At 45.3% G+C, this 13,465-nt stretch overlaps 1 long non-coding RNA gene across 1 annotated transcript in view; it reads left to right on the top strand.

The window, feature by feature from the left end:
* Positions 1–13,465, top strand: part of LOC309970238 — a 35,060-nt gene that overhangs the window by 2,663 nt on the left and 18,932 nt on the right. The window contains exon 2 of the long non-coding RNA XR_014326672.1: positions 85–139. This is a non-coding gene — a long non-coding RNA (uncharacterized lncRNA). The remainder of the gene's footprint in view (positions 1–84; positions 140–13,465) is intronic.

Here is a 13,465-nt window from a genome sequence, read left to right as displayed (position 1 = left end):
AGAAAAACTTTAAAAGATGATAATAAAGTGGTTCCATACTTCCTGAAAGCAAGTAGATAACATGCTACCTTGTCTGTATTCCAGGTCGATATTCTGAAGGAGAACTACATGTTGGAAGAAACAAACATGGAAGAAAATGGTAAATAATTTTATCTGAACTCAATGATAAGAGTCTGAAAGAGAAGCTAGGTTCTAAAAAGATCCCTGATGAAGAAGTGCTGTTCATTCACACTTTAGGACCTGCCAAGTGACTGACGTCCAAACAGGAAGAGAGAATGTATGGAGCCCATTCATTTTCATCCAGAGATTGCTTGTGGTTTCTTCTGTGCCAGGTGTTACTAGGGGTAAAGTCCAGGAGATGCAACAGTGAACAGTATGGATAAGTTCCCTGTCTACAGGGAATTTATGGTCCAGGAGGGCTTGGTGGGATGCAGACAAGACTCAAATGATAAACTGGTTAGTCACCAACCATCTATTAATCCCTAGATGAAATAGAAGTGATTCTGTAAATAAAACAATGGTGAGGTGAACCGTTTCCCCCCAGAGATAAGCCTGAGGACTCAGGGGTGGTTGAAATTTGTCTGAGGATAACTTGCTTCGCTTCCGCTGTTCTCTGGCTAGCTTTCGGTTTGCAGATGGAGGCTGCAAAGCCAACAAGGTCTTGGAAATGGCTCCAGGAACCTGCGGTGTCTGGGGAGCCGGGGACAGGAGAGCCTTGGGAAGTTTTCTGTGCAAGTGTCTTTTAACCCTGTCCGTCTTCCCACAAATTTCACTAAGGCCTCCGCTCCTCACGAGTGCTTTTGGAGTGAACCTTATTCTCAGGAGATTTGAATATGGGCTGAAACTGGCCTCAGGTGGGTCTTAGGTAAGAGCTGGGACCCAATGAGACCCAGTCCTGTTTGTGTCACAGACATTTGGAAGGAGAGATGAGTACAGTGCGTTGGAATACTTAACATTTGTAGTTTGTGTTACCTTCTGCTAAGTTGAATTCTTCTAAACCCATTTCAGGTAAAAGATTTCATTATGCCAGATTTCTACGTTTGAGGGCTGACTTTCTTTTTTATACAATTCTGTTGTGACCCAAGACATAACTTCTTCTTTGATGTGACCCTGAACTTAAGGATTTTAATTCCCTGATTTTGAGGGAGCAAAATGTACCTAGTGTTACAGTCAGAGAGACGGAGGAATCACTGAGCAGGGTCGTTAACCACTTAGTGGGACCGTGGAGTCCAGGTCTGTCCCCAGCTTACAGATTCAATAACTCTGTTCCCGTCAGTACCACCTGGATGCCACCAGGTGCTCAGACAGTGGGTCTCAACTGTATTTCCAAGTTGCAGTGCTGGTGGAGGAAAGGATGGGGAAAATGAAACTGGCAATCTTTTGATAAGCTTAAAATGTTTTATTTCAATTTCTAAATTGTTAAATAGGATTAAAAGAAAAAAACCTCTTCCTACAGAGAATCACAATAGGAAAAGGAATCACACCGAATGCTTCCGTTCACTGGGAGTAATAAAATGTGGGATATTTTTTCCCTCTTGTACTAAAATTGCCCTGAGGACCAAAATCCCTACCTCTTACATTCCCCATTCAGGAAGTCACCAGGAACTAACCAGCTTCTCAGGACTTCCTGATGGTCAACACTTCTGAGCTGGCTGTACTGCCAGCTACACCCCCAGTCCCATTTCCAAACTAAGAAGAGGCTTGCAGGTCCTAAGCTTTGTGGAGATGCAGTTAGTATTCATGGTGGGAGGCTGTAACAGGAGACTGGAGCGGGGCTGTGTTCCCTTTCTATCCACCCAGGACAATCTCCTTTCTAACCATCTCCAAGTCAACTGATTAGGGACTTAATTTTATTGTTTTAAAATATTTATTTATTTGTTTAGGCTGCAGTGTGTCTTAGTTGCGGCATGCGGGATCTTCCTTGTGGCATGCGAGATCTAGTTCCCTGACCAGGGATTGAAACCCGGGCCCCCTGCACTGGGAGTGTGGAATCTTAACCGCTGGACCACCGGGGAAGTCCCTGATTAGGGACTTTACATCCACAGAATCCCTTTTGCCACATTATGTGACATAATCACAGAGGTGGCATCCCATCCTATCTGCAGGCTCCACTCACACTTAGGGGGCTGGAATCTTGGGGGCCAGCTTAGAATTCTGCCTGCCACAGAGGGGAAGAGGTTCCTTTAATCCCCACAGCCAAGTCAGGGCGAGAGTCCTAAGACAATCACTCATAAATATTGGGGTTCAGCAAAACGGGGAATTAGACTCTTGCTAGGGTGACCTCGTAGTTACCCCCAGGCCACGAGGAGCTGAGCAGGGTGAGAAGGTCACAGTGAGCATTCTGGGAGCCGAGGAGCATGGCACAGTGTGTCCTTCCCACTGAGGTTTGGGGACAGACTTGAAAGGCTTGTGACCTGCCAGGCTGGAGATTTAAGAGCAGTCCCTTCCCTTGGGCTGGAAGGGCTGCAAGCTCAGTGAGCCTTGCGGGAAGATGGGGCAGCTCCACCCACCCCACTCTCCAAGTCCGTCCAAGCGTGTGGAAGGGGACCCTCCAGTTCTTGGGGCTCTATGTGTGGGAACATACATTACCCCAAGGGCAGAACAAGCAAGCTGCTGGGGGGCCGATGGGCCAGGCGACCGAGTTTGAGATGGAATGCCTAGGACTGAACCTTTAAAAAAAATTTTTTTTAATTGTGGTAAAATATACATAGCATAAAATTTACCATTTTAACCATTTTTAAGGGTACGGTTCGGTGCTATTAAGTGCACTCACAGTGTTGTACAACCATCGGCATTACCCATCTGCAGTACTTTTCCATTATCCCAAACTGAACCTCTGTCCCCATTAAATCCTCACTCCCATTCCCCAGCCCACACCCCTGGCACCACCGTTCTACTTTCTGTCTCTATGATTTCGACGACTCTATGGACCTCATATAAACGGAATCACACAGCATCTGTCCTTTTGCGACGACGTCTTTCACTTAGTATGTTTTCAGGTTCATCCATGTCATGATATGTATTAGAATTTCCATCGTTTCTATAGTTCACTAATAATCCTTTTTATGTATAGACCATGCTTTTTAAATCCATTCTTCTGTGCTGGACCCTTATGTTGTTTCCATGTTTTGGCTTTTGTGAATAATGCTGCAGTGAATGTGGGTGCACAAAAATCTGTTCAAGTCCCTGCTTTCAGTGATTTGGGGTGCATACCCAGAGGTAGAATTGCTGAATCGTATGGTGATTCCAGGTTTACCTTTTTGAGGACCCACCATACTGTTTTCCACAGTGGCTGCACCCACCTGCAACGCCTGTATGCGGGTTCCAATTTCTCCACATCTTCATCAACACTTGCTATTTTCTTTGTCGTCGTCGTTGAATGATTAGAATTGAATCTTAAATACAAAAATGAGACTGGTCTAATAACCCAAAATCTTAGGCAGATTATTAAATCTGGCCAGTCTGATCACTGGTGGGAAATGGGGATTCAGCAGAGAGCAGCTGCTGACAGCAATGAAACCATCCCGTGCTTACATCCCCAGCAAGGTGAGAATCCTCTGTAAGCCAGTTACAGGAATAGAGTTCTTTTTCTTAAAATGCTTACTAGCTTTGTAAATGATTCACGTAAGAGTGCAGCAGCCTAGGGCTTCCCTGGTGGCGCAGTGGTTGGGAGTCCGCCTGGCGATGCAGGGGACATGGGTTCGTGCCCCGGTCCGGGAAGATCCCACATGCCGTGGAGCGGCTGGGCCCATGGGCCATGGCTGCTGAGCCTGCGTGTCCGGGGCCTGTGCTCCGCAACGGGAGAGGCCACAACAGTGAGAGGCCCACGTACCGCAAAAATAAAGAGTGCAGCAGCCTAAATACATTTACTGCCTTCTTCATTCCACCTCCATTCACTTCCTAAACCCTGGCTGTCCGGGTTCTATTCCTACGACTGTTCTGAAGCTGTCTTCTCTGAGTTCTCGTCCCAGCTTACAGGCATCTAGGAGCTTGGGCTGTCCATTAAATAGAAGTATTTAATTCCCAAAGTTGAGTCTTATAGCAGAGTTCACTCTGCTCTCCTTGGGCAAAGACATTCATCACCCTGCTCTCAAATATGACTTCTATGACCATGACCTGAACAATCTTCACCTCTGGGCATTATTCATTTCATTTAACAAGCTGAGTGCCTCCCCTCACTGTGGTCAGGAACCTGGTTTTAAATTGTCTGCTGGGCATCTCATTAAATTTAAATTCATTCATCCATCCATCATCCCTGTTGGGTTGTGAAAGGTGAGGCTGTCTGCTTAGGATGCTTGAGTTGGGAGAAGTATAGACACACACACAAAAATGTTAAATCATTCTGCATGATACAGAAACAGGAGTAATCCACTGGTATCTCAAGAAGGGGGTCGAGATCCTGAAGAAGGAAATGGAAGAGTCTAGAGGAATGGGGGTGGGGAGGGCTAGCTAGAAACATGGAAGAAAACCAGGGCCTGTGGAGAGATGTGGATATAGAACATTCTTTATGTCGAAAGCGATGGGACTTGGAGAGCGCAGCGATGTCTGACGTTGGATTTGAAGTGTTTGCACACCGTGTGGTAATTCTGCCTGCTGCTCCCAAACCATGTAATGCCGGCAGTGCTTTGGGGGAACGGAAAGGGTCATATCCCATGATTTCAGGAAAGCAAGGACGGTTAAAGCAGGGCTGGGAGTAATGGTTTGGAGTCAGAGGAAAGCAGGGAAATCGGTGACAGTGTGGATGAGAAGGCAAACCCATGTGTTCTTGGATATGTTAGAGAAATAGATGAGAGTATTCTAGATTCAGCTGTTAATGACTGCATTTCATTTTGATATTAAGTGAAACAGTGACCTCAGGAAGTTGGAGGCCAGGGAGTTGCCTGGATTATAGAATCTTCACGAACAAGACTTGACCTGGGGCACCAGGTGCCTGTTCTTCATACATGTTAACATCCTTATGGAACCGGTGACATGTGTTTTTCATGCTAAGTCTTTGGCCCTCACCTTTCGGGCTCATCATCTTCTCTCTCAGATCCCGACCTTCTTTCTTAAGCTCTTTTCAAGGCCTGGAGGGAATTTCCAGTGGTTAGGACTGCACGCTTCCACTGCCAGGGGCCCGGGAACTAAGATCCCGCAAGCTGCATGGCACGGCCAAAAAAAAAAAAAAAAAAAGAGGCCTGGAGCCCCTGTTGTTCACATTTCAGGGGCATAAATAATAACAACCGTTACATCTTTATACCATTTCATGGTTGACAAAACATATTCACACACATTTAATCCTTTGACAGTGATTATTCCCATTTTACAGATGAAACTGAGGTTCAGAAGTGTTCAGTGACTTTGCTCAATCTCACTTGTGTAGTAAGTGACAAAGTGGTTGTTCTAATCCACTGCTCTCTGCTTTTGACCAGCGCTGCCGTTCCTGAGTCTGTGTTGACCGGATGTAGCAGTACTATTTCATGCATTTTCTCTCTGTAAAGCCAATTAAGGAATTTGTGCTCATACTGTTGACTATTTTCAAGGTTATTAAATTAGTATTGGGGGAAAGTACAAACTTTATGAGAGTTTTAGGAATAGTCATAAACATGAGAAATGTGGAAATCTTGTCTTATAAAATGTTCATCTGAGTGGAGTCAGCTGAGGAGTTACTGAGAGGGAGGGCTACAGGGATGACAACAAAATAGAAGCTGTGTCTCAGCTAAAGGTTGAGAACTACATAAAAATCCATTATTTCGATGGAACGTGCCACAACATTTCCCCGAAGTGTTCCATAAAGAATTACTGAATGCCAAATGCAAAGTTAGTACTTTTAACTTGTGAAAAGATTCTGTGCTTCCATGTACCAAAGAAATCCAAACAATAATTCCACGAGTAAGGCTAACCTACCTAAAACATCACCTCCTCCAACACAGAGTAAAGCCCTTCATTCAGGCAAGACCACAGAAGCTACAAAAAGGTAAGGCTACAGGCTCGTGCTGCGCAGACTTCATTTTTTTGGCCATCTTCATGTCTTCCTTCGGTTTTATTTGGAACCCCTTAGCCAGGCTGACAGAGGTGACAAAAATAGATGCAAGACCCTGCAGGTGAGGGGCAGAGCTGGCTGGGGAAGGTATGCAGTCTGCTTCACGCTGACTCTCCCAGGCAGGACAGATGGCCCATCCCTGCAAAACCTGTATTATGGTGGGAGAATAATTACGCCCAACAGAGTATCTAAATATGCCCATTTTCCAGCATCCATTTGAGGGGAACAGGGGTAAATGATATCCAAACAGCTCCATAATAGGTTTTGAGTTTTGTCTCCCATCAGCCCATTTCCCACATACACTAAAAATAGCAAAATTAATTAATTTTCATTGGCTTTCCCTTCCCCTTCCTCTCCTGGGAAGAAGTGCTTATGAGCACTGAAGAGGAACAGGCCTGCTTAGATTCATAAATTGAATAGTTGAAGCCATTGAGGTCTGACTCTAGAGCTAAATTCATCTGATCTAATCAACAGAGGGCAGAACAAATAACAAGCCATTCTGACTTAACATTGCATTAAAATGTTGTGTTAAGAAATTCCAGGGCTTCCCTGGTGGCGCAGTGGTTGAGAGTCTGCCTGCCGATGCAGGGGACACGGGTTTGTGCCCCGGTCCAGGAGGATCCCACATGCTGCGGAGCGGCTGGGCCCGTGAACCATGGCCGCTGAGCCTGCGCGTCTGGAGCCTGTGCTCCGCAACGGGAGAGGCCACAACAGTGAGAGGCCCACGTACCACAAAAAAAAAAAAAAAAAGAAATTCCAAATGTTTGAGACATTTCTAAGAGGGCCACATAATTTTTCATTTCATAAATGCATTTACTAAAAGATGCCTTTAAATTGTAAGCTCCTTTTGTGTGTTAAGAATATTCAGATTACACACAAGACCACTTCTGTGGCTTAAAAGCTACATCCATAGCTCTGATCCTATAGCAGTTCTCACACCTCAATCTCAAAGTATTTTTCAGATACTAATTTGTTAACTAGATGACATTATATATCCCATTTTCAGGAGGAGAAACTGAGGCTCCAAGAGAACCTGCAGAAGGACATGGTTCTTGCTCCCCCATCTGTGGCTTTCTTCAGTAAAAGTCCTTTGCAAATTCAGGGACACTGCCCAACAGGTGGAGTGGTTATAAAAGGAGGGTATTATTATAATAAGGTGGTAATAGAATAACACACTGTAATTTTTGGCAAAATAGTTTTCAGACAATTGAAGAAAGCCATAAACATTGGATTAGGGAAATAAAAAGCTATTTAAATATATTTTTTAAATAGATAGCCTTTGTCCTCTAGCCCAGCGAAGACATACCTGTAGGGTGGCATTGGCCGGACATCTTTAAATAAGTGAAAAAGTATCTAGTAACTGGAACTGTAGCACCCGCGGGAGCCAAGTCTGTGTGGCATGTCAGTGCCAGGTGTGGGCTGACCACCGCCCTGGGGTCTGATCACTATCTCCTGGGCACTGTCTGCTCTCTGAAGGCCTCTTCCATTTCACCAGTGAATACCATCCTCTGGGGACAGAGCCTTCTTGGTAGCCAATTCCAGATTGTGAAGTGATGACCCAGTTCTCTTAGGAGACAGACTGGGAGGAAACCGTGGATGTCAGGTGGAGGTAGGAAGGCACGGGGCTCCTCCAATCCTGCTGGAGCAGCCCCTGAACTTCAGAGACCCGCCCCTCTCCCCAGGCTTTGCTCACTTGGGCACAAGCCCATACATCTTTCATGGGAGATCAGAATGGAGACTTCTTTTTTTTTTTTTAATTTTATTTATTTTTTTATACAGCAGATTCTTATTAGTTATCCATTTTATACATATTAGTGTATAGATGTCAATCCCACTCTCAGAATGGAGGCTTCTGACCCTGCTCTTGTTAAGAAGCTGAAGTCAGTTACTCACTACGAGGCCACTGAACTCTCTCCTTTTGTTTTTTCACAAGCGGGACAGGACCATGGGCGTGGCATAACAGAACCTGGGGATCTATTGTAATAATGACTCAATTCCTTTGTTGCTAATAAGTGGACAGGTTGGAGCGAAGCCCCAGTTTGTGATGTGTGAATGCTACCCGCTAAAGGCCCCTCAAGCAGAGGCCTGCTCACACATGCCAAGCTCAGCCCAGACTCCTCAGCGCTGCATTCCTCTGTTTGGCCCCCAAATCCCCTCCTCACTCAGACCCTTGCTGCCTCTGTGGCCTGAATGCTTCCTGAACCTGCACCCTAATCTGCCAGAGTTGCTCTCGTTCTGTACCTTTAAAGATCTTGCTGGTCCTTTTGAAGCTCAGCTTGAGTGTGGCTTGCACGTCCCCCCAAAATCTCCACCTACTCCTTTCTCTCTCTCTCTCTCTTTTTTTTTGCCGTAAATATATATATTTTTATTTATTTATTTTTAAAGGGGAAGAGTTTATTTATGTTATGCATTCATGCATGCATGATCTTAGTCCCAGGGACTGAACCTGCACCCCCTGCAGTGGAAGCACAGCATCCTAACCACTGGACCGCCAGGGAATTCCCCCAAGTTTCCTTGACTTTCTAAAAATGCCTTACATAATATGACAACAGCCATCCATGCTCCCTACAGACAAGTAGACAATACAGAAAGGGTGAAGCGGGAAAATTAGAGAACTCCCTTCTTGGACCACAGCCAACAGGTTGGTGCTTTTGCTTGGAATATTTTTGTGTGTGTGGGCAGTTGGTTACCTTTGAAAACACGGGTTGCTAACTCCGAGGGTCCACCTGGGTGCACAGGCCCTGGGGAGCGCACACGTGGAGGCCCCAAGCCTGCAAACTCTGTCCCTCCCAGCAGCAGACAAACGGTCAGGGTCCCGACGAACAGTCGCGGCCGCGCCTATATTTCTTTTTTTTTAAATCAAAGTATAGTTGATTTACAATATTGTGTTAGTTTCTGGCGTATAGCAAACTGATTCAGTTATATATATATATATATAGGTGTGTGTATGCGTATACATATTCTTTTTCAGATTCTTTTACATTATAGGTTATTACAAGATACTGAACACAGTTCCCTGTGCTACACAATAGGTCCTTGTTTACCTATTTTATATATAGTAGTGTGTGTATGTTAATCCCAACCTCCTAATTTATCCCTCGCCCCCCTTTCCTCTTTGGTAACCATCAGTTTATTTTCTATGTCTGTGAGTCTGTTTCTGTGTTGTAAATAAGTTCATTTGTATCATATTTTAGATTCCATATGTAAGTCATATCATACGATATTTGTCTTTCCCTGTCTGACTTACTTCACTTAGTATGATAATCTCTGGGTCCATCCATGCTGCTGCAAATGCATTATTTCATTCTTTTTTATGGCTGAGTAATATTCCATTGTGTATATATATCACATCTTCTTTATCCATTCACCTGTCAGTGGACACAGGTTGTTTCCATGTTTTGGCTATTGTACATAATGCTACTGTGAACACCGGGGTGCGTGTATCTTTTCAAATTAGATTCTCCATCTTTTCCAGATATTTGTCCAGGAGTGGGATTGCTGGATCATATGGTAGCTCTATTTTTAGTATGTTTAAGGAAGCTCCATCTTTCTTTCTCTTTCTATAGCACTTGAAACATTCTGCCTGGCGGCGTGGTTGTCTCTACCCCCATCTAACTGAGCATCCACCAGTGGGTCGGAAGATCTTTGATCTCTTAGGAGCCAGGCCCATGCCTTCTTCCCCCTGAGCCCCTGGCGCATGGAACACACCATTTTGAAAATTACGCTTATTTGGAGTAGATGGAAACCGAATTGAAGGGGGTTAAGGAAGAGACAAGGGGTCAAGAGGCGGAGGCGGAAGGTTGGCGGCCAAAGGAAGGGAGCAATAAGATGACTGCTTAGAGGGCAGCAGGGTTGAGTGCCACTCGTCAGCAAGTGTGATGGAACCAGTGTGAGGAGAGGATGCAGTGGGAGATTGCAGAGAGAGACGGGCTAAGCCCTGTGTCACTGATGCGTGTTGCTCCTCATGAGGGCTCACAGGAGCTTGGGGAACGGCCAGAGCGCTAGCCTCTCAGAGCATCATGTCTTCAGGGAGTGCACTATAACAAACAAAATGCATGGTCAGTGTTCTTGGAATAGCTGAACGGTAAGAGTGCCGGTGCTGAGGAGGGGAAAGATCACAGCGTCCAGGGCAGTCACGACAGAGGAGACGGTTCATGGTCCATCCCAGGGGTTCCCTGTGGAGGTGACCAGGGCTGTTTAAACCACACGGCTGGGTTCTGGATCAGAGGATCCCCCAGGCTCCAGGAGACATTCCACTCAGCCTCACGCATCCTCCAGCTACAACAGATGAACCTCTCACCTATTTTTAAGGATTCCCAGGCGAGGGGATCTCGTTCCCTTTTTCGCGGGGAAGGGAAAGAGCATGGGAAGCTTTCTTTCCTGGGTTAATTGAGGCCGTGTCGGTGAACGTCTCGAGGCTGCCTGGATAGTATTTTGTGAGGTTCTGATTCAAGGAGGGTGTGTCAGGCTGCTGTCTGGTCCTGGGTGCTCCAGAAGTTGGGAAGTGGAGGGGACACTGCCGTTTGCTGAGTGATGTCACTACGTATAGAACTTACCTCCTGCTCTCTGGACTCTGAGACCAGCCCAGCAGCGAGGGTGGTGGGATGAGGCGTGGGGTCAGGATGGCAGGATGCGAGGCTATTTCCCAGAATCAGGTGGAGTCACACAGCCCAGAAAGGAGGGGCTGAAAGACCTGGAGTTGCTTTTCATGAGGGGCCTCAGAGTGATGCCATTCCTACAGCCTGGGGGGCAAAGAGCTGCAAACCCTGACTAAAGGCCATTCTTTGAAAGGTATGCAACCCAGGTAATGAAACGTGAAATAGAGCCGGAGGGGTGGCCCCCATCAAAGATCTGGGCTAATGCTGCCAGCGTCGGATTTCCGTAATCCCTAGAATTCAACCAACAGAGGGAACAAGGACTTTTGATTTTATTTCCATGGTGGTGCAATTTCTCCTTTTAATTCTGAAATGCTTTAATTGATAGTCTTCACCTGGGTCTACTGCTTCTCAGAAAGTCACAGGATGTCCATCACCAAAGATGCCCAATCCAGACTAGAAGTCATCTTGTGGGTAAAATTCAAGATACCCCTGCAGAACCCACTTCTAATTCTGACCAAATAAAGAAACCCGTGAATTGCCTGCAGGGTTGGTCTCCCAATTTAAAGGCACTGTGTCCTGCCTAATGTTCTCCAGGAGAACTTCAGACTAGAAAATCCTGGATCTAGGAAACCTGCTCTGATAAATTTGAAATGGATGTAGGGGCAGTGTTTCAGGATGGGAGTCAAGGGCCTTTGAGGGGACTCTTCAAAGTCAGGTATTGTTGTGGGCTGAGTTACGACCCCCCAAATTCACATGTTGAAATCTTAACCCCCAACACCTCAGAATGTGACAGTATTTGGAGATAAGCCCTCTAAAGGGGTAAGTTAAAATGAGGTCACTAAGGTAGGCCCTAATCCAATAGGACTGCTGTCCTTATAAGAAGAGGAAATTTGAACACAGACACAGAGGGAAGACCCCATGAAGATGTGGGGAGAAGACAGCCGTCCACAAGCCAAGAGAGGCCTCAGCAGAAACCAACCCTGCCCACCCCTTGATCTCAGCCTTCAGCCTCCAGGACAATAAGACAATACATGTCTGCTGTTGAAGCCCCCAGGCTGTGCTACTCTCTCAGGGCAGACCTCCTGAGCAGACCGATACAGGTGTGTTGAGGCATAACTGTTACAGGGGAGCGGGGCACAAGGCCCAGGAGAGGCAGGCATAGCCTGGAGCCTGAGGGACTGCTCTGAAATGACCAGAGCTAAAGTGGACTATTCTAGGTTAGGGTGGAAGCCTCAGGGGGTGGAGAAGTACAGACAGTTGTAGGTCAGGCTGGGTTAAGACAATAGCAATCAGCTCATCTAACCTCTGCTCCCAGCTTCAGCTCACACGCTCACCTGCCCCTTGCCCAGCCGCCCAACTTGTTTCTCATTGGTCAGGGCCTTGACCGCCAGGGTCTTGTTATATATCCCAGGAATATATGCAATATATTAGGGGACCCCTGAGGTTGGCAGAATACCTGTCCCTCCCCCAGTGCTCTCCGTTCATGGAATTTCACAATAGTGGTGGAGAAAACATTTGGAGTAAAGGCCTTTCCTAGGTAGCCCTCAGATTATATCACTTTGGGGACTGCTGACCATTTCTGCTCTTAAGGCTTCCCTGGTTAAAGAGGAAAAGATTGAAAAGAAAAAAATTATGGACCATGGGATGCAAAACTGAGTTGAAAAATTGAGCAGAATCTTCAGTGTGGCGTCCCCAGACGGAGCCCTGTGTCTTACTCAATCTCAGATCTTGATTCCCCTCGTTTTTGTCTTTAGTACCTTAAAACAATCAATGGCCCAACACAGGGACAATATTGGAAGTTTTCCTGTTGAGTGGACTCAATGCTCCCCCAAAAGTGAGTTATTTCACTACTTAGAGTCTTGATTTTCCATGTGCAAAACTGTGGGTTGTGCTAGCCATTGCCTCCTCGCTCAAAAAACCGTCAGGAACATTCAAGTTGAAATAAATATTCAGGTTCCCAGTAAGTATTTGTTAAATTGGCAGCTCCAGCATACTTACTAGAAGTGGGAAATACAGTGACCTGAGACTTAAGTTCCCCTTTTTAACTTTTGAGGTTGGAGGGAACTACTTATTGCTTTTTATGAAAAAAACCCCATTCATTTTGCTCATTAAATTGTTATAATTTTCTTTTTTAATAATAGGTCTGTAATAGGTAGAAATTCCCCCAAATTGTGGAAAGTATGGCTTCTCATCTCACTATAATTTTGATAATTATAGCTAACAGCCATTCATTTAGTTGGCATCATTTGGGAGAACTGAAACATTTCTTTGAGTGTCTTCATTGTAATAGTTAACGTTTTGATAGAATCTCTTCAAAATCCATTAAACATCCTTTTATCTTCCTAAACATTGTCCACTGGATACAGTTTAAAGGTTTTATTCCTCAGGGTCATCATACCATTCCTGTCACACTGAGGTGTAATGAGGGTGTCATCACTGAGCTGCTGTGTTGGTCTTTTTGCCCTGTGGCTGAATGATCATGTTTTTAGGAATCTTGTGTCTACTTGGTGCCATTGCCCGTTTTTGTCAATCTATCTGCTTCGAGTGCTGTCCACTTGCTGTGGGCTGGGAGAGCAGATATGAAGCTTGCTAGAATATGTCTATAGCTGGATAAAATCGGCTCTGAACTACTCTTTGGTGAAAAAAGGTACAGTGGACATTTGTGAATGCCATCCCAGCTTGCATTACACCTTTCCAATCGTCCCTGACTTCTTTTTTTTTAAACTTATTTTATTGAAGTATAGTTGATTTACAATGTTGTGTTAATTTTCACTGTATGGCAAAGTGATTCAGTGTACATATATATATATTCTTTTTCATATTCTTTTCCATTATGGTTTATCAC

Source organism: Leucopleurus acutus, assembly GCF_964270905.1.
Source record: "Leucopleurus acutus genome assembly, chromosome: 1".
NCBI classification, from domain to species: Eukaryota; Metazoa; Chordata; class Mammalia; order Artiodactyla; family Delphinidae; genus Leucopleurus; species Leucopleurus acutus.
The sequence above is the reverse complement of the archived record's forward strand: the minus strand, read 5'-3'. Positions and strand labels throughout refer to the sequence as shown.